At 42.0% G+C, this 20127-nt stretch overlaps 1 protein-coding gene across 1 annotated transcript in view; it reads left to right on the top strand.

Moving 5' to 3' along the window:
• CSMD1 (CUB and Sushi multiple domains 1) overlaps positions 1-20127 on the top strand; it is a 732674-nt gene that overhangs the window by 112158 nt on the left and 600389 nt on the right. The window lies entirely within an intron of this gene.

Here is a 20127-nt window from a genome sequence, read left to right as displayed (position 1 = left end):
AAAACAAAGTAAGCTTTGTCAGGAAGACTGATCCTGTAGATTGGCTGCCGGAGACCAAGGCCAACTCCATTCCTGAGCAGAAACTGGAATTCACGCTTGCATGTGCCCCCCCCCAACACATACACACCCCCCCCAGGTTCCCTTCCTGAGCAGAAACTGGAATGTACACACACATGCACACTCACACACACACACACGCACACACACACATATGCACATACCCCAGGCTCCCTTGCACTGGGCTTCTGGACTTGGTTCCTCCCACCTGAGTGACTCATGAGGTTGCTTCATTCAGAAATTGAGTCCCTGGTTGTGTGCAGTGGGGCACAGGTGGGGGCCCTGTTAGCATGGGATCTGCCCTTGGGCATCGGGACACTGGTCCAGGCCTCCTGATCGCGGTAAGACCTGCTCATTTCTGGAACAGGTGGTGGTGGCAGGGGTTTCTGCTTCTATCCCTTCCTCTCCGTGACGGAGGCGCCTGTCTTCCTACCAGCTTCAGCTGTGATTTGAGCATGTCCTGGACAGAGAGAGGGAGAGACAAAGGCGGGGAATGGGAAGAGAAAAAGAACAAATCAAGTGAACCCTGCAATGAGGAAAAGAAGAGACTGGTCCCGAGCCATACTCACTTAAATTTGGAGAGATGAGGGCATCACGGCAGGTGCACAGGCTTTTATGCTGGGAACTTGAGATTGTGTGAGACAATATGAGATGGAAAACAGAGCGTGGGGCATTTGGAAACACAAGAAAGAGTTAAGAAAGGCTGTGGAATGCTTTAGAATGAGTTTCATGTAAGCTGTTATTGAATCGGGCAAATTTGGGCCTAGTCCTTGCTCTGCCCTTCCTGGCTTGTAGAACGTGTGGAAATGGTTTGCCATCTATGTGTTTCTACTGCCTCACCTGTGCAGGGCCTGGACACTGGCCTCGACCTCCCTCACCTTGAAAACAAGATTGTGGGTGGGATAATTCCATTGGGATGTGCAGGGGTGGGTGGGCGGAGGGTGTCTCCAGTGCCATGGAGTATTTAACATCTTGTCCTTTGCCCACAAATGATAGTAGCATCCCCGGTTGTGAAACCTGAGATGTCTGCAGATGTCCAGTGTCCTTCCCACTGCTAATTTGTCCTGGTTGAGGACCACTGGTGTAGATTTCCAAACCTTTGCAGTCACATTTGACTCGACCCCTTTCTAGAGTCATGACCTTGTGACACAGGACATCATTCCCTACCCAGTATTTTTTTTTTCTTTTTATGTAGAATTTCTTATAATGATACTGAAAACAAACACCTTAAATTGTATGGTTCTAAATTTATTTTGATTTTGTTTTTAATGAGAAATTTCTGAAGCAATAAGACATTTGACCTGAAAAGAAAACCATAGATTGATTTCTTTTAGAATAAGTTACCCGATTTAGAGAAATATTATATATATATATATATATATAAAATATAATAATATTCCTATAATGTGTAATAACTCAACACAAAATGTTGTTAAAAACATCTTGGCTTTTATAACAATAAGTGGAAAATGTTGAATCTCTCATCAACCAGGGTATGCAAATTTTTTAAAGCAAAAATGATTTTTTAAAAGTAAATATAAAATCAAAGTTTGAGTGAGGGGGAGAGGGTATATTCACAGAATCAGGTTTTCTCCACCACATCTCTATTCGATGTCAATAAAATGTGCCCCTGACCACCTTGTAGAGGAGGTGGATAAAATGTAGGAAGTCTGTGTACACATCCCAGTTAACTCATGGACAGAAAAGGGAAGAAGACAGGGAATACAGACCAGGGCATAGAGAAAGTTTCTGACTATGGGAACAGAGTCCCAAATAAAGGAGTACGTTCTTGTCTTACTGGACACCTGCTGTCTGCAGCTGGGACTCCTCAATCCTGTCTTCGCCCTCCATTCCCAGCCATGCAGGTCTGTCTGAGTCATTAGTTGGTTGCATGACAAATAACAATACGATCTGCCTCTTTGCCCACTTCTGCTGCTTACAATAGATGTTTCCTGGAGAGATGCGTGTCTTACGTACATAAACCAAGCAGAGCCATTTATTTTGAAATAGCTCTTATTATAGATGATAGATTATAGATTGACCAACATCGTGAGTTTTGCCACATTTGTTCTTTCAGTGGTGGTCTTGGTCTCCCTCTCTCTCTCTCTCTTCCCCACCTCCTTCCCTAGTCCATACTCTGATGTTCATTTTCTAAGAACAAAACTGATACCTTACAATGACCGCACTGTAGTGTTCAAATTTGGAAAATTTCATCTAACGCTTTCATCCAAAAATGACAGGTTTCCGGGAATGCACTTGCTGCTTTGTTTCCCTGCTGGCCCAGGGCCTGTTGGAGGCTCCAGGCTGCCTTTGACGGTCCTGTGGCTGTAATCCCCTTTCATCCGGAGCATCCCTCCTACTTCCTTTATCTTTCTCAGCAAGGGCGTTCTCGAAGAGCACAGGCTCTCCTGCCCTTCATCTCTGGTGGCACCAAAGAACGATCCTGACCCACTCACTTATGTGAATGTGATTGCTGTCTTCAGTCTCGAGTCCGGCCGTGGAGTGGACAGCTGTTACCCTGACAGACTCTGGGCTCGGCCTCCCCTGCTGGGCCTTCGGGGCCTGACCCAGGAGCGCCAAGACCTCACCAGAAGTGGCAAGGGAGAGCTGCTGAAATGTGTTTAAAATTGCATCCTGCCTGGTCTTTTAAGTCGGAAATAAGTATGGAGGATGAGGTACTATTATTTAGATATTAATATATTTCTTTCCTGTGGCCTATACCCACCCCGCCGCCCAAGGCAGGGGGCACACACACCAATTTAAGTCAGAAAAGAATGAGGCCAGGGTGGGGATGATGCCGGGGCTAGATCAGTAAACAGAAGATCGATGGCTGCCTCCTTATCCATGGAAAACATCCTCTCCCTGTGGCCTCTGAGGAAACAGGGGTGCCAGGTTGAAAGCTCTGTTTAAAAGAAGTGCTAATGAGGTGTGAAAACTAAGCAAATCATGGCCCTTTGAGTCTGCCTTTGGCAAGAACCTAGAAAGTTACTCATTTTTAGTGGTTTACTGGTTTCCTAACTGCTGTTTTGGGCAGTCCTACTGAGTAACAGGGAAACAAATTCATGCATTATGAAATGTTACTTTTCCCCAAATCCCCACAACTAAACCACCAGATTTTTATTTACATTTCAAATGGAAATGATGATTATCTTTATAGATGCCATTTTCCCTTATTTTCAAACAAGGTAGTTAATTTTGAATATTAAAATAGATTTCGTTTCGATTTCCTGTAACAAAGCAATGCAGATATAGAAAAATTGAAAAATGCGGAGCGCCTGGGTGGCTCCGTGGGTTAAAGCCTCTGCCTTTGGCTCAGGTCATGATCCCAGAGTCCTGAGTTTGAGCCCCACATCAGGCTCTCTGCTCAGCAGGGAGCCTGTTTCCCTTCCTCTCTCTCTGCCTGCCTCTCTGCCTACTTGTGATCTCTGTCTGTCAAATAAATAAATAAAATAAAAAAAAAAAGAAAAATTGAAAAATGCAAATAAGAAAACAGAATATTTAATTAAAATCTCTATTTTTACAATACAAAAACTTATGGTTAATATCTGGGCATACAGCTTTCTTTGTTCTTTGTATACGTCATGTAATCTTTTTCTAATATGACAAAATGTCGTATGACTGTTTTTGATGTTTGTTTTCTTCATTTCATATATTGTGAATATTTTTCTATGTTGATAGACATTCTTTGAAATACATTTTACTGGCTGAAGAGTTTTAGATTTTGCAGCTACACCAAAATTAATTAATATACTTCCTTTTGTTGGGAGTTCGGGATCTAACCAGTTTAAGTCAAAATGTCCAAGATATTCTCTTGATAATATCACTATACTATAATGGTTATCAGTATCACTACAGCCTGTGTTTTTCAAACAAGTTCCTTTAATTCTTTCCTTAGAATACATTTTGAAAAGTAGGATTTACAAGGCAAGAGTTAAAAGAAGACATATTTTGAAGATGATAGTATTCATACCCCAATTTCCCAGTGCAGCTTAAACATTCATTGAGCGATGGAGTTCCTCTTCTCCTAAAGTAGCATAATTTTAATGGATCTCTTTTTCTTTAGTATATATCTTAATTTTTAATTTTTTAATTAAACTTTTTTTCGGTATGTGTTTTATTTTTTTTTTTTAAATAACCTAGCTTTGACTTCACAGTCAGATGTCAAACCTCCATGTCTTTTGCACAGTAGAACTCTCAGTGTGTCCTTACAGATAGCCTGTGGCTCCCCAGGTCGGCTGCCATGCCTGCAGAAGGCTTCCACCTTCAAGATAACCTCTCTTTCCTCGACCTGTGACCGCCACGCTCTTCATCAGTACTCATGCAAGGTCTCCCCTGGTCTCCTGCTGAATCTCTGCTCCTTCCTCTGAGTCCAGAAGGCACAGAGAGATTTGGAGCTCAGCTTCTACCATAATCTGGCTTGTGGACCATTGTCCTGCATCGGGGTCCATCGCTGTGTCTCAGTACCCGTTGCAGCTTCTAAGAGACTGCATCTGAGTCCACTGGTTGTCACTTGCGAGGACGAGGGTCTGGGCACCGCCTCCCTACCGGTCTGAGAGGTCCTACCAGTTGCACTGGTTTGTGTCCTGCCCGTGATTCTGTGCAGTCAAAAGGTTAATGGGCTATGAGCTCACGTCACGGATGGCAGGATTCCGGCTGGCACAGGGCTCCGGGACAGGGGTTTACAATTTAAGACTGTAGACAGGTAAGGATGGTGCTGCTGGTTCAGGGCACTTCCTTAGAGATAAAAGTCAGATGCTCTGATTCTACTTGTTTCAAATATTTGTTTCCATCTCCTGGTTTTGGAAACCAGGAGATAACATGTGCTCTCCTTCCTTGCTGGGAATTCCCTTGCTACCACCTTCAACTCAACCAAAGCCTCAGGTCCCGTCAGGCTTCCCATCCTTGGCCCAGCCATGAAATCTAACCAAGCCAGTTAACTGAACGAGTACATGAACTTGATTAGCTGATAATTCCCATGATGGTTCGAACTTGATCCCCACGAGCTGATCCCTTCCTTCCTCTCTGTTGCTGACAGATGGGCAAAGACTCCAGAGAAACTGGGAAAGCCAAAGGCAGTGGTTGCACCAACTGGTGCCAAAAGCCTACGTGTCTGATGAACCCACTTCCCCACCTGCTCTGTCCTTTCTCTCCCCCCTTCCCTCCGCCTCATCAGTAACTGTTAGGACCTTCTTCTTGGCTGCCGTCCCACAATGACTGCCGTTTCATCTTATTCTTCCTGGTGGGTTGTTGGAGCTTCCTGGATCTGGATCTCACACAGCGTGCCTTTAAGGGTTGCCTCTTCCCGATTTCCAGATCGGCTCCTGAAACTCCAATGAGTCACGTACTGTACCTTCTCTATCCCCCGTGCCCCTAAACTTTCATATCCACTGTGGTTTGTATATTTATATTTATGTCTGTAAGTACACGTGGGCAATACACAAAACACACAGGATGCAGTAGATAAAGCACCTGTGGCCCACACGAGTGGAGAGTCTAAAAGTTAATTGATAGTAGTATAATTGATAATAGTCTACACATTATATAACATGTACTTGTGTATACTTATCTAACACATATAATTATATATAATTACTATGCAATTTAATATATCAGATAATAACATATGTTATATGTAATTATGTATTATACATATAAGTATATGTGTATTACTGGTAATATATAATATAAAATTTGTTTTTATAAACAAACGTACTTTCTATCCACTATACACACACACACATAGTACTTATATACCTCATGGTGAATATAAATTATGCTTGAATATAAAATATATATCATGCATTATATAATTTATTATATATTGCATATAATTTTATGTATACTATATCATGTGTAACACGTGTACATTGTATCTTATATACATATTATCTATCTCTGGTTCTGCTCACCCACCTAGGTAAGTGTAGACTTTCCACTTTTCGGCAGTGCGAGCTTTATCTACCATACCTTTGTCCTGACTATAGTTATCAAAAGGGAATCTCCAGGTGTCCCGGCTTTGAGATCCTGTTGGGTGGGTCCCTGTGTTCTGGGACTGCTTGTGTCTCAGGATGCCTGCTCTCACCTCATTTTGTTGGAAATTTATTCAGTGTTTCTGTTTCTTAACGTGAGCTGTTTACATCTATTGCTTCCGCCTGCAACCTGGCTGCAGTGAGCTCTACCGAGAACGGGACACTTAGGGTGCTCTGCAGGGAGGGGTCGGCGGAGGAATGCCCGGTTCCTGGCATGTCACCCGGATGGGGTTTGTGCAGCGATGGATGGTCGCATGGGGAGTGAGGGGACGGGAGAGCCTCACGTTGGGTGTTTCCGTGTAGCCGAGAGCCTGGCTCTCACGCGTGAAGGGTTACTTGGAATTCTGACATGAATATAAATACTAGTATTCTCTCAGAAATCTTGTGATGGCTTATTGAGATATAAGAAGCATTTCAAAACTGAGGTATAAATCATGATTTTTAAAAGGATTTTCGTCATTTCCCATGCTTCTTTCTTTTTGTACTGGAATAAATAAGCGTAGCCAAGAACCCAGTTACACTTCATGGTAACAAGTGTCTCCACATCCTGTCAGATAAAAACAGAGTCATAAGAAGCCACTTAATAACAAAGTAGGAAGTCTGTGGGTTTTGAGTAGAACCAGATTTTTATTACTGCTTCTAAGATCGACTCAGTTTGAAGTTGTTACATGAGGTAGTGAATGAAATGTCCCCACGGGGGATTCTGGGTTCTATTGTTAGCGACTCATTGTTTCTCCATCTGGAGGAGAGGGCTGGTAATTGCTAACACTTCCTACCCTGGATCTGCGTGGGGATTAATGAGTCACACAGAAGAAGCCAAATGGAAAGTCTGAAAGAGGCAATTTACTCCAGTAAAGTGATTACCCATTTCATGTTAAATGTGCATTTTTTGAGAAACTGTCTGAGAACCTTCTGCAATAACTTGAATCCAACTTTGCTTTCGGCTTTCTCGTAGGCCCACAGAGGCCTGATTAATGACAGTTTTAAAGGTCACTATTCACACATGCAAGTGCACACACACACACACACACACACAACACAGAATGCACATGAAAACAATATAGGGAATTTTAAAAGATGCTATCAAATTTCACAAAGCTTATTTAACATATGATTGTGTTGCCTTTCTTTCTCTTTCACAAGTAAGGACAAATCTAACACACCATGATTATTGATATTAAGTATTAAATATTGAGCACATTTATAATTTTTATGAAATTAGCAGCATAAGGCTCACATTCCCCTTCTCTGTTCATCACCCTGAGACTACCTCTTCCTTGCAGATGGGCTCCAGGCGCTCTGCTTCCTGGCTACATTCTCCTTCTTCTGACCATGAGCCTGTTCTTATCTGTTGACTTTCTATTACAGAGAGAAACATTCTTTCTAGACACAGAGTGTGCATGTTTCTCCTGCTCCTATAAATCCCTAGGCAAGAGGATCTTATAGAGTCTCGACACGTTCCACAGGCTACACCAGAGGGAGATACAAGTATTTCTCCTTTTTTTTTTTTTTCTTTAAACCTGGATCTGCAGATAAAACTGGAAGCCTTTCATCACTCTCATCCGGTCTCCAGGCTTGGAATTTCAAGAGAAGCTTGTGGGTTAGGGGTGGACCAAGACTAGGATCTTTCTCTCCCCACAAAATCAACATTTGAAGCTCTTGCTCTAACTTCCCCAGAGAAAGCCACGTCTAAGCCTGGGATTGGAGATGCAGCTCACATGGTTGTTTAGGGTGACATTGTATTTCTTTATCTTTGTATCTCTCTATCATCTATCTGTCCATCATCTATCAGTCTTAGTATGTGATGTTTAAAATCATAGTTCAAGAAACAAAAATTTGCAGCAATGGTTCCTTGAAGTTTGGTGAAATTCAGGGACTAAAACCTCAGTTGCCATCAGGAAGGTATTGTATAATACCCACTATACTTGGGTTCAAGTCTTAGCTCCTCGATTCATTGGTTCTGTGTCTTTAGGAAAATTACTTCATTTATTTGCGCCAAAGATGTTTCTTCATCCCCTGATTTCACAGGGTCCGTAGAGATCTTTCTCTATTAAATAATATATTTGAAAAGTGTTTACAATGGTGATCCGTATATCACTCATTAAAGGATTAAATAATTGGCATTATTTTGGTAAGGTATTATCTGGGTACAGAAGAAAGCAAACCAGTGAATGTATTCTTTCTGTTAGATACCTTTAAGGTCATGGAACGATTCTTTTATTACCTTTATTAAAGACCAAAAAACAGATTGAAAGGGATAATATAATTCATTCAGTTTTATAAGGTGAGTTGACCTTTGAATTCAGATCTTTACGATGCCAAAGCTCACAACAATCTTCCAACATATGTATAATTGCCATCCTGACTTTACAGCATGCCTAGACAAACACTGTATGAATCTTTCCCAGAGATACATACATAAGTAGCAAGTGAGGCAACCTACTTTCCAGTTAGGATGCCTCTGACTGAAAATCATATAACTTAAAATAAAATGTATCACATAGATCAAAGGCTAGCTTAAACAATTAAAAAATGTGTCATTATATGGATCTACAATTCTGGAAGTAGAATATTTCCAAGGTAAGTTATACAAGGACCCGATAACATTGTCAGAAGACCCTCCTTGTATCTGTTTCTGCCACCTTCTTTGGGTCTGCTAATCCTATTGTGGCTGCAAAGAGGCTGCTCCAGGCTTCAAATCTCCATGTGCACCAATGACTAAGACTAGGAGGACTGCCCCTGCATCATGTTTTTTAAGAGAAAGAGTATTTTTCCCAAAGACTTTTTTTTCACATTTTATGGCCAGTGTTAAGTCACATGCACATACCTCAAGAACAACTGATAACATGCATAAAATGACTTTTCTTAGCTTAGATAGACTCCTAAAGATGTCACATACCACCCCCACCCCAACCCCAGATTTTGCAGTCAAAGATAAAAAGGGTAGCAATCACTATGAGTTAGTCAAGAGTTTGTTCCTGAAATAAAGATTTGAACCAGGCATTCTAGTTAAGCAGAGTACTTATTATACCTATTGTTTTCTTAGTTGGTAATGTGCTTCATAGTCCCAAGTATAGCTCTTGGGCTCAATAATTTGCTGGAAGCACTCACAAAAATCAGAAAAGCCATTGTACTCACATTCAGATCTTATTTCAGCAAACAGACACAGCCTAAAGTCAAAGGAAGGAAGAAATGTTAGGACTGAGTCCAGAAGAGATCAAAAGTGAATGTCCAGTCATCCTGTCCCATCCGAGTTTCTGTAGACAGCACTTGCTTCTCCAAGCAATGAGATGTGACAAGCACATATGGAGTATTGCCAACCAGGGATGCTCAGTGAGACTTGCTGTCCACAGTCATGACGGACCACCCACATGGCTCCTACAGTCTACAGGCTCTGCAGAGCTCAAGCTGATACCATGTGGCCATGTGGCCCGTGCTTTCCACAAAACCACACCATTAGCACAGACCCTCTATCATGGCCCAAGGGCTCTAGCAAGCAAAGATACTTTTATCAGGCAGGTGGACATTCCAAAGGCTTACAGGTTACCTCTTGGGGGAGGTCAAGGACCAAATTTTCAATATGCAGGTGAGGACAAGCAGGCCTGGCTGGCATTATTATACTGGGTTAAGTACCAGAAGAAAACGATCTATAGATGTTTTAAATAAGGGACATGTATATTCATGATCACATTTTGTACTGAATCCTCTTAAAATGGAATGATTCAATTCTATGTGTTTTAAATGATTTTGAATAAGTATATCACTTTGCTTTTCTGATTTTCATGGAAATTTGAAGCATGTAGCTGCTCACATGCTATACATTAAGTGGATCCTTGAGAAATAATACCTGTGGTTCCTGAAAAGACAAAAAATAGTTTTGCATGACATTTTTAAATTTAGGGGTCTTTGAATCATTTCAGGTTGATATACAACGTGTTTATTTTATGTCTTACATTTTATGTCTTACATTGGGAAAGTATATCCCTTTAACATTTATTTTTTTATTAGGAAATAACAACACACCCTTTTAAAATTAGAATGCACATTTGTGGCTAAAAATTAAGTATGATTTTTATGTGACTTTACAACCAGTATGGTTCTGCAATCTATTTTGATTTCATAACATTTGTTTTGCACTTCTGAATTGGAACACACCTGTATTTGCATATGTCAGACTTTATTTGCACCCTACAGCAGAAAGAGGCATTCATTCACTGTCTCATCTCACCTTGTTTACAAATTTGTCAGTCTGAAAGACAATGTGCCATTCCTGATAATACCTTTGACACAGCGCATCTCAGTCTTTCCCCTCCTGAGCCTCCAGGCTCTATATTATAAACATACTTTTAGGTGTTTCTTTCACTGTCATTGTAATTTGTATTATACTCAATATAGACATTTTAAGTTGTGTTTTATGTAGGTTTTGGGAGAAAAAGAGTGTTCGTGACATATATTATTTTCAAGAATTTAGTAGTCTATAATATCCTTGGTGATCAAGAATTAGAGGGAAAATGGAATAAAGAAGATATCAGCAACTCTTAAATAAATTAGTGAAGGGATCCAACAAGGCACAGAGTTTAACACTAAAAGTACCAGATGGGAAAAACAACAACAACAACAACAAAAAAAAAAAAAAACAGAAAAAAACCCAGTTACTAGGATTGTCACTAAGGAAAAACAGCTCTCAGGTTTGAAAGCACCCACTTTTCAAGCTGTGTGTGTGCGTGCGTGTGTGTGTGTGTGTGTTTCTTTTTAAAGTGGAATTTGTGCTTTTGCAATGATGCAAAAAAAAAAAAAAAAGCCTGTTGCTTCACTTTGTCCTCCACTGTTCTCAGAAGGCGGCCTTCCTGACGCGGATGACAGGCAGAAATACAGTCTAATGAATGTCTTGGACCTCAGACCTGCACCTGAACAGGGACAGCAGATGGAGGGGGACGGAAGGAGGCAGAAGAGAGACACTGAAGCCTAGTCGTGATGTTTCCTGTTGTCTCCTTTTGAATTGGAGTCATTTCCATACTTAAATATTCCCGAAATAGGCGTGTCTGGGCGGCTCAGTAGGCGGAGCTCCCACTCTTGATTTCAGCTCAGCGCGTGATCTCAGGGGCTTGAGATCCAGCCCCGCTACGGGCTCTGCACTTAGCACCGAGTCCGCCAGAGAGTCTGTCTCTCCCTCTGCCCCTCCTCCTCCTCATACTCTCGCTCTCTCTAAAATAAAGAAATAAGTAAATGTTACTGAAATGACTCATTAGAGCTAAAGTCCTTTTTTTTTTAAGATTTTATTTATTTATTTGACAGAGATCACAAGTAGGCAGAGAGAGAGGGGGGGGGAAGCAGGTTCCCTGCAGAGCAGAGAGCCCGATGCGGGGCTCAATTCCACGACCCTGAGATCATGACCTGAGCTGAAGGCAGAGGCTTAACCCTTTGAGCCACCCAGGCGCCCTGAGCTACAGTCCTTTTAAATTAATTATTTTTGGAGGAACTCCAGTGATTCAGAATCAAGTCATTTATGCAGTAAAATAAGGCATCCTTCCTGCTTTCAGCCACCAGCAACATCCACCACAATCGGAGATTTCATCACCGCAGTTTAATTGAGATGTGTGTAGACAACTTTGGCATTTCCCTCAGTAAAATAAACAAAATCATCACCATCATCATCATCTCTTATTAAAATGAAAATATCCTGAGGGATAGTCTTAAGTTTTGGCTTTTAACTCCGTGTGGGTAACAGGGAGAGGGGTTAGGGGTAGAGGTCCCGGGGCAGGATACTGTTCTCATTGTGGACATGAAAGGGAATGCCCAACAAGCTCACAGACCTCAGACTTGACCTTTCCTCAGCGCAGTGGCTGTAGCACCGCACAGTTACAAGCTAGTACTAGAAATCGTAGCTTTTTTTTTCTTTTTTCTTAACTGCCTAAGTATTTTTAATCTTGCAGTAAGCTTTTGCATTTATATTATATCAGTCTTCTCTACCGAGAATTGTAAAGAAAAGCCTTGCTCAGTTTTCTTCTGGTGATCATCAAAACAACAGTAACAGGAGCGCCTGGGTGGCTCAGTGGGTTAAGCCGCTGCCTTCGGCTCAGGTCATGATCTCAAGGTCCTGGGATTGAGTCCCGCATCGGGCTCTCTGCTCAGCGGGGGGCCTGCTTCTCCTTCTCTCTCTCTGCCAGCCTCTCTGCCTACTTGTGATCTGTGTCAAATAAATAAATAAAAATCTTAAAAAAAAAAGTAACAAAATCTAAATAGAAAAATAATCACATTATTATACCAATAGTGGGAAATCGCTGGTGGGTTTGCCCAAGGTTGTGGAATCCATGTTCTAATTCTGCAGCTCGTAACCTGAAGGCTGCTCAGTTGCATTTTGAAAGGGCAGGAGGAGGTGACACTCCCAGACTGCTTCCTTTCTTGGTCTCTCAAAGCTAGAGCCAGTGTATCTTGGGAGCAGGCGAGAATTCAAGTTTTTTAAAGATAGATTAAGTCTCTTGGGTCGCTTGTATACCTGTTAGTACCTGAGGCAGAAAAATCCCAATTCCCTTTATTTACTCAAAAGCTATACCTAGAACATTTCCCTTGGACAGCTAAGTCCACTTCCTCCACCCAGCGACTTTGGTTTTTCATTATTTGACCTGAACTGAACTTGCTAAGATCACCAGTGATCTCCAGTGTTGTTAAACCGATAGAGATGTTTTAATCGTCTGCGTACTTAACTTCCTAGCCTCATTGCAAACTGTTCACCGCCCTCTTGTCTTGAACCTTCTCTTACCGGCTCCTGTGGCACTCCGTGCGCCTCTCCGTGTGCTCTCCTCGGGCCTCTGCTGCTTATCTACGGTTCTTGACCTCGGCATGCTCAGCTGCTCCAGACTCCACTGTTGCCCGGCTTCTGTTGTTTCTTGAATCAGCCGTCAGCTCATTGGTAGTGTGGTCCTACTGTGTGCCAGTCCCTGCGAGATTCTGCGGGGCAACTAATAGGACAGAAAAATCTCTGCAACCAAGAGACTTCTGGGATGTAGGGAGGGTCCCAAATGCACAACAGGTGTAATTTCGATAGTGTAAAGGGTTCTCGGGGCATGTGGAGGTTGCTAGTGTAGCCAGCATGGTGATGGAGACCTTCTCTGCGAGGCAGATTTGGGCTGATCTCGGTCCACTAAGAAGAAGGCAGTCGTGTGAAGATGGGGCGGGAGGGAATTTCAGACAGAAGGACCAGCCCAGGCCAAGAACAAACTTGTGTGAGGATGAAACAGGGCTGGAATCCCCTTCTAGATCACATCAGCAGTTCCCATGATCTTAAGTGTCACCTCTGTGGTAACGCACCCCGTGTTTCGGTAGAAGATCGCTCCTCCCAGTGCAGACTCGCTCATCCCGCAGCGTCGCTGCCCCGTGCGCTGGGCTGCGGGCACCTGCCGCACAGCAGACCGCACGGAGAGGCCGGCATTGCGAGCGCCTGCTGCTCTCCGCTCGCTTTCCCTGCACAGGAGCTGATGACCCCTCTATTGAGTTCTGCAGACACATAAATGCATTTTCTTCAATCCTGATGACCAAATCAGTTACTAAATCTTTTCCATTTCCCATCCAACACAATGAGATCTGTCGGGGGCTCTTGCCACCGTGCCTGCGAGCCTCTACCAGGTCTGGTCTGAACTCTGCGCACGGCTTCCTCCGTCGGTCCGCCTCTCTCTGCTCGACCTTCCCAACCAGCTTCTAGGAGTAGCCGGAGTGAAGGACTTCACCTAAGCAGACCTCACGCAAGCATCGTCAGTGGTTTCCAACTTGGTTTCTACTTCCAGGGAAGTAGAGAAGAACAGGGACTTCTCTTTTACTGGGATGTGACTGTTCCGGCATCTTTCCTCCCTGAGGGCTCCCTGTGGGCTGTTTCCTTGCCTGGAGGGTCAGGGTGTGTGCTCTGCCCATGGCTAACTGATCCTCACCATCAAATGTCAGCCGCAATGCCGCGGCCCTTCAGGGGTCATCCTGACCGACCCCATCCTGAATCGGGGGCTCCCTCCCCTCTCTCTAGGCATGTTTGTCCTTCTCCTCAGGGCACACATTCCAAGCTGTAACTGCATACTGCTTTATGTTTTCATGGCTTGGCGTCTTCTCCGTGAGGTCTCCTTGTCAAGCCTCCAGGAGGCAAAGGCAGGGCCTCCCTCTGCGGGGCCTTCAGTCACCGTGCTGCTGAACGGTGATGAGGAACTGAATGGAATCGGCCACAATGAACTTCCTATTTCTCTTTTCAAGTGTTATTTCCATGGTGATTTGGATTGCTCTAGCATATCACAGAAATCATCATTTGAATTGTTTGCTTCTTATGAATAAAAATGCATAGTCTCTTCAAAAAAATATGTTAACATGTCTTGTTGGCTTTTAAATATAACACAATAACACTATAGGAAACCACTACAAATGCTGTACAAACAAAATTTCAAATCCACTTACTTCTAAGTTGAAAGGCCTGATTTCCCCTACAACTAGATCTATTTGAGTTACAAGACACTAAATCCTGTGTTTTTGAATGACAATTCCAGTTATATTTCTTAGCCTTTGCTTACATTATGCAAATAATCTTTTCTTTCTTTGTTTCTTTTTTTTACTTTATGAGAAGTGCATGTTGCTGTCAGTATAATATTATTTTACCTGTATTCTTTCTGTGTGGGGTTTTGTCTTCCCCTAATCTTTTATAAAGGAAATTTGTGTTTCCTAACATCCCTGGCTGAAATTTCCCCAAGGATGAGAATCCTAGAGACAGACTCACAGAATATTAGAGTTGAAAGAACACACTGAAATAATTTCGCCTAGAGCTTTTGCAGGAGAAGAGGAGAGAAACAAATATGGTAGTAATATTGTCTTTATTGAGCAGTGCCCAGCAGATTGCCTGAACCATCGTTAAAGCTTCACAAGAAGGTTGCATGGTAGGTGCTTCAGATGAGAACACAGAGGCTCATAGACGTTGAGTAAGGAGCTCACCCAAGGTCCTGCGGCCAGAAAAAACATCCATCTCAATCCCGGCTCTGCTGCCACCACAGACTGACAGCCACTTGGCTTTTCTGCACTTCAGTCTCTAGCACTGAAATACAAACACCTGGACCCTATTATTTAACTTTTTAATTAGTAATTTCCTGTGATGTTTTTAACACAAGCCCTATATTTTATTTTTCAATCTGTGTCCTTTAGTGGTGATACCTGATTACTTTCCTTCGTTTAGCAGGATTAAATTTTGTCCTATTGGTAGGAGAGATGTTGCCAAATTAGCTTCGACATGTCTCTTCCACTGTCTACCAAGTTCCATTTCCTAAAGAAACATAAAAATGTTGATTAATTAAACTCCCATGCTAGGTACTACTTACAAAAGTAAAAATCTAACTCAGGGTTCACATGAAATATTTCAAAATGTATCTATTTGACTGTATGTGCATACACAGTTCATTGTTTAACTTTCAAATTATAACCGTGTGTAACTAAAGACACACACACACACACACACACACACATGTGTGGGAGAACACATATGAGTGTCCTGTGGGGTGCATACATGAAGTGATGCCCAAGGAGGAAGTAAGACTCCGCCTCTCATGAAGGTCCTCACTCAAAAAGCTCCAGAGCGGGAACATCACCTCAGCGCCTGACCTGGGTTGTCCATATTTGCCAGTCCTGCTTCCTAAGCGATCCTGCCTGCTGTGTGGCCTTCCCGTCCTCATTCTGCTGTCCATGCCTCGCTCAATCGGTTCATATGCCGGGTGCCCTCCTCTCCGGCAGCCCCTGGCCTCCTCTTGACGCATCCCGGTTTGTCTGTGCCTCAAGCCTTGAGGTCCTTCAAGCGCAGGTTAGAATTCTTGTTTTTCTTTCTTTTTGTTACCCTCCCCCAACCTCATCCTCGCCTTTTTCTCTTTTCCTTCCAATCGCTTCTGCCTTTCTTCTTTCTTTTCCCCTTTTGTTATTTGATTTGAAGACGATTTTTGGAGTATTTTTAGTTGCATAACAAAACTGAAAAGAAAGCACAGAGATTTCCCATATACTTCTCTCCCCCACACAGGCACAGCCTCCCCCACAATCGGGGGGAAACCCCCAGCAGACGATGCACTTGGTGCAACTGATGAACCTATCTTGGCACGTCATCATCACCCAAAGCCCATAGTTTACATGGGGGTCACTCAGTGTTGTATGTTCTACGGGCTTGGACGAATGTATAAAGACATGTATCCCCCGTTATAGTATCATTCAGAGCCCTTGCATAACCCTACAGATCCTCTGTGCTCTGTCCGTCCGTCCTTCCCCCTTCTGTACACCTGGCAACCACTGATCGTCTTGTTTCTCCATGGTTTGGCCTCTTCCAGAGTGTTGAACAGCTGGGATCAATAGCATGTTGTCTTTTCAGATTGGCTTCTTTCCCTTAGTGATATCCACTTAAGATCCCCCCAGATCCTGAGGGGCCTGGGTGACCCAGTGGGTTAAGCCTCTGCCTTCTGTTCAGGTCCCGATGCTGGGGTCCTGGGATCAAGCCCTGCATCAGGCTTGCTGCTCAGATGGGAGTCTGTCTCTCTCTCTCTCTCTCCCTCTGCCGCTCCCCCCTGCTCATTCTAACTCTCTCTCAAATAAATAAATAAAATCTTTTAAAAAAATCCAAGAAATCAGGATCGCAGGTGATAGGTTATTATCGATTTAAAGAAGTATAACTTAATTATTCACAATTTATAAAATTGAAGCATTATGAACATAATATATCATCGTTATTTCTTCCAAGTATTTGTACTTTTAGATTTTCAAAATGACCACGGCCATGCTGCAAGAAATCTACTTTGTAAGAGTCCCAAACTGTGTTCTCTTTCTTATTTATACATTTTCAGAACATCTGGATAATACACAGAGTGAAATCACCCATACAAATCGGCTGAGATAAGGAGAATTTTGAAAGAGGCCAAAGCGATTTGATTTATTGATATATTAGTTATAATGGTGAACTATGTATATCGCATAAATTCTCAGAGAATTTAACACTGATCAACTCTTAAAATACTTTAAAAATGTTTTTATTATATAGTATTACTGTCAGAAAATATTAATAAATGTTATAATTACAAAAATATAAATGATACACAAAACATTTATATCAAGTAGCGTTGATTTATCAATATTAATACTATTTATGCAAAGCTATTTTATATAAGCAAATATATAGTTATAAATACACATTTGCTTGACCACTTATATTTATTTTATGTGAAATCTAAATTATTTAATAGTGGGATACATATGAAATACATATATATGGTAAATACACACATAAAGATGTGATACATGTTTATAGAATTTGTATTTACTGTGCTAGAATGCCTTTTTTTAAAAAAAAGATTTATTTATTTATTTTAGAGAAAGAGTGGGGGGAGGGGCAGAGGGATGGAGGGAATCTCCAGCAGACCACCTGCTGGTTGTGGAGCTCGATGCAGGGCTGGGTCCCACACCTCTGAGGTCATGACCTGAGCGGGTCGAGTCTGACGGTCAACCAGCTGAGCCACCACACCCCAGTCAGAATGTCTTTAAATGAGAGGTTCTGAAATCACTTACACACCACCATGAGAGAGAAGTTTTCTACGGGTACTCATCACTTGGATATGTATTTCCTATTTTTGAAATCTAAGAATTGACAACTAAGGTTTATATCATTTAAGTAAAGTATCTTTATATATATAAAGATATAGATATAGATATATACCAGAATCAGTCATAGTATACATTGATGGGGTTTTTACCATCATCTTTCTCATCATTCAAAGTCATGTAAGGTAACATACATCCCATGCAAATTATCATAAATTGTCCTGGTCAAAAGCTGTCTTTACCATAAATAATTAGGGACCTTGTGAGATATTTCTAAGATGGCCTAAACCATTTCAAGAATCCTAAGTCCAGGGTCCTTAAATTTGCAAAAAGAGACTGAGGCAGAAATGACACTGGTGGGACCCAAGATAAGGCTTCCTAGTCCCCAGATGATGGCCACTATGCCTTTGTGGGAGCCAAGACAGGTGCACAGAGACCTCTCTGTCTGTCCGCATGTGTCCAGTAAACACCTCGGGGTGGCGTGGAGCCACTGATAGCTGTGATGTCAAACCCCAGGGCTTTCAGAGAAATTTCAGGGCCGTTCATTTGCAGAGGCCGTTTAGACTGATTCTATACTCACATATTCTTATTTTTCATTTTATTTGAGTACTAAAATAAACATCTCAGTTTAATTTGAGGATACAGGAGGAAAATACTCGCACTTTGAACATTCACTGCCATAGTAATTTTAGCAGTCAGAAGGATGATGATTAATATCACAGCCCTTGTAAGAAGTATACTTGTTTTTCCCTCTGGCAGGAAAACAATCTAGAAGAGGCAATGTTAATGGCAAGAGAATTTGGAGTATTTAAAATTACCTGTACCATAAGATCCCCATAGGAGGTAGTTATAATAATGTTAGAAAGACACGAGGTTTTCAATGACAGCCAAATTGTCCTTATTTGTTGTGCAGTTGAGAACCATTAAAATATTGAACATTTCTTGATGATATGTTCATTACTGTATTTTTTTAAAAGATTTTATTTATTTATCTGACAGAAAGAGAGATCACAAGCAGACAGAGGAAGACAGAGAGAGAGAGGGAAGCAGGCTCCCTGCTGAGCAGAGAGCCTGATGTGGGGCTTGAACCCAGGACCCTGAGTTCATGACCTGAGCCAAAGGCAGAGGTTTTAATCCACTGAGCCACCCAGATGCCCTCTGTATTATATTTTATTACATTGGAAGCTAAAAATATATGTTTATGTGCACATATGTGTATGTGCATATATAATGTGTGTGTGTGTGTGTGTGTGTTTAGAGAGAGAGAGAGAGAGAGAATCTCAAGCAGACCCCATGTTGACTGTGGAGCCTGCTGTGGGGCTCAATCTCAATCTCATGACCCGATACCATGACCTACGCTGAAATCAAGAGTCTGATGATTAACTGACTGCACCTCCCAGGAACTAAAATGTATTTTAAAAATGAATTGCTATCAACTAAGAGTTTGATTTAAGAGTAGGCAGTAAGACTAGAAATAAGAGAACATGGCAAAATCTACACGTACAAATGTTAATAGTGGGCATTCAAGTACTAGTGTTTTAGAAGTTGGCAAATTGGGGCACCTGAGGGCCTCAGTGGGTTAAACCTCTGTCTTCAGCTCAGGTTATGATCTCAGAGTCCTGGGATCGAGCCCCATATTGGGCTCTCTGCTCAGTGGGGACACTGGTTCTCCTGCTTGTTCTGCTGGTTCTTCCATTTGTGCTCTCTGGCTCTCTCTCCTGCTCTCTGTCAAATGAATAAATAAAATCTTAAAAAAAAAAAAACTGGGGCACGTGGGTGGCTCAGTGGGTTAAGCCTCTGTCTTCAGCTCCCGTCATGATCCCAGGGTCCAGGGATGGAGTCCCACGTCGGGCTCTCTGCTCAGCAGGGAGCCTGCTTCTTCCTCTCTCTGCCTGACTCTCTGCCTACTTGTGATCTGTCTCTGTCAAATAAATAAATAAATGAAATCTTAAAAAAAGAAAAGAAAAGCTCTCTCAACTTCTTAAAAAACAAAGCAAAACAACAACTGACAAATTAATGCAATGAGGGAAGAGACAGAGTCCAGACAAAATGCCCATTGTGCTATAAATTAGGCATTTGGAAAATGTCATCCTAGAAGCTCACACAAGGGGCTACAAGGTCTGCAAGTTCTGTTGCTTGAGAGGTATTTCATTGCAAATCCTTTAACCTGAGATCCAAAACAGTAGATGAAAGACATGTGTTTTTGGTTATTTATTTCTGTGTAAGCTATCTCTTTAAAACTGTAATGTTGCACTTGTAAGGCTTTATAATCCAAATGTCACCAATTTTTATATACCTCCTTCTATAAACCTTGTAAATATTTGCTTACTATTCTGGGATCAAACCATCTACTGGTAAAGACTAAATGTTCAGCAAAAACAGGGAAAAGTTACCCCAAATTCTCTTATGCATGTGGAAATATCCTACATGATACTCTGTTAAAACAAGAATAATC

Source organism: Neovison vison, chromosome 11 (genome assembly GCF_020171115.1).
Source record: "Neovison vison isolate M4711 chromosome 11, ASM_NN_V1, whole genome shotgun sequence".
NCBI lineage: Eukaryota > Metazoa > Chordata > Mammalia > Carnivora > Mustelidae > Neogale > Neogale vison.
Note: the sequence above shows the minus strand (reverse complement) of the source record. Positions and strands in the feature narration are given on the sequence as shown.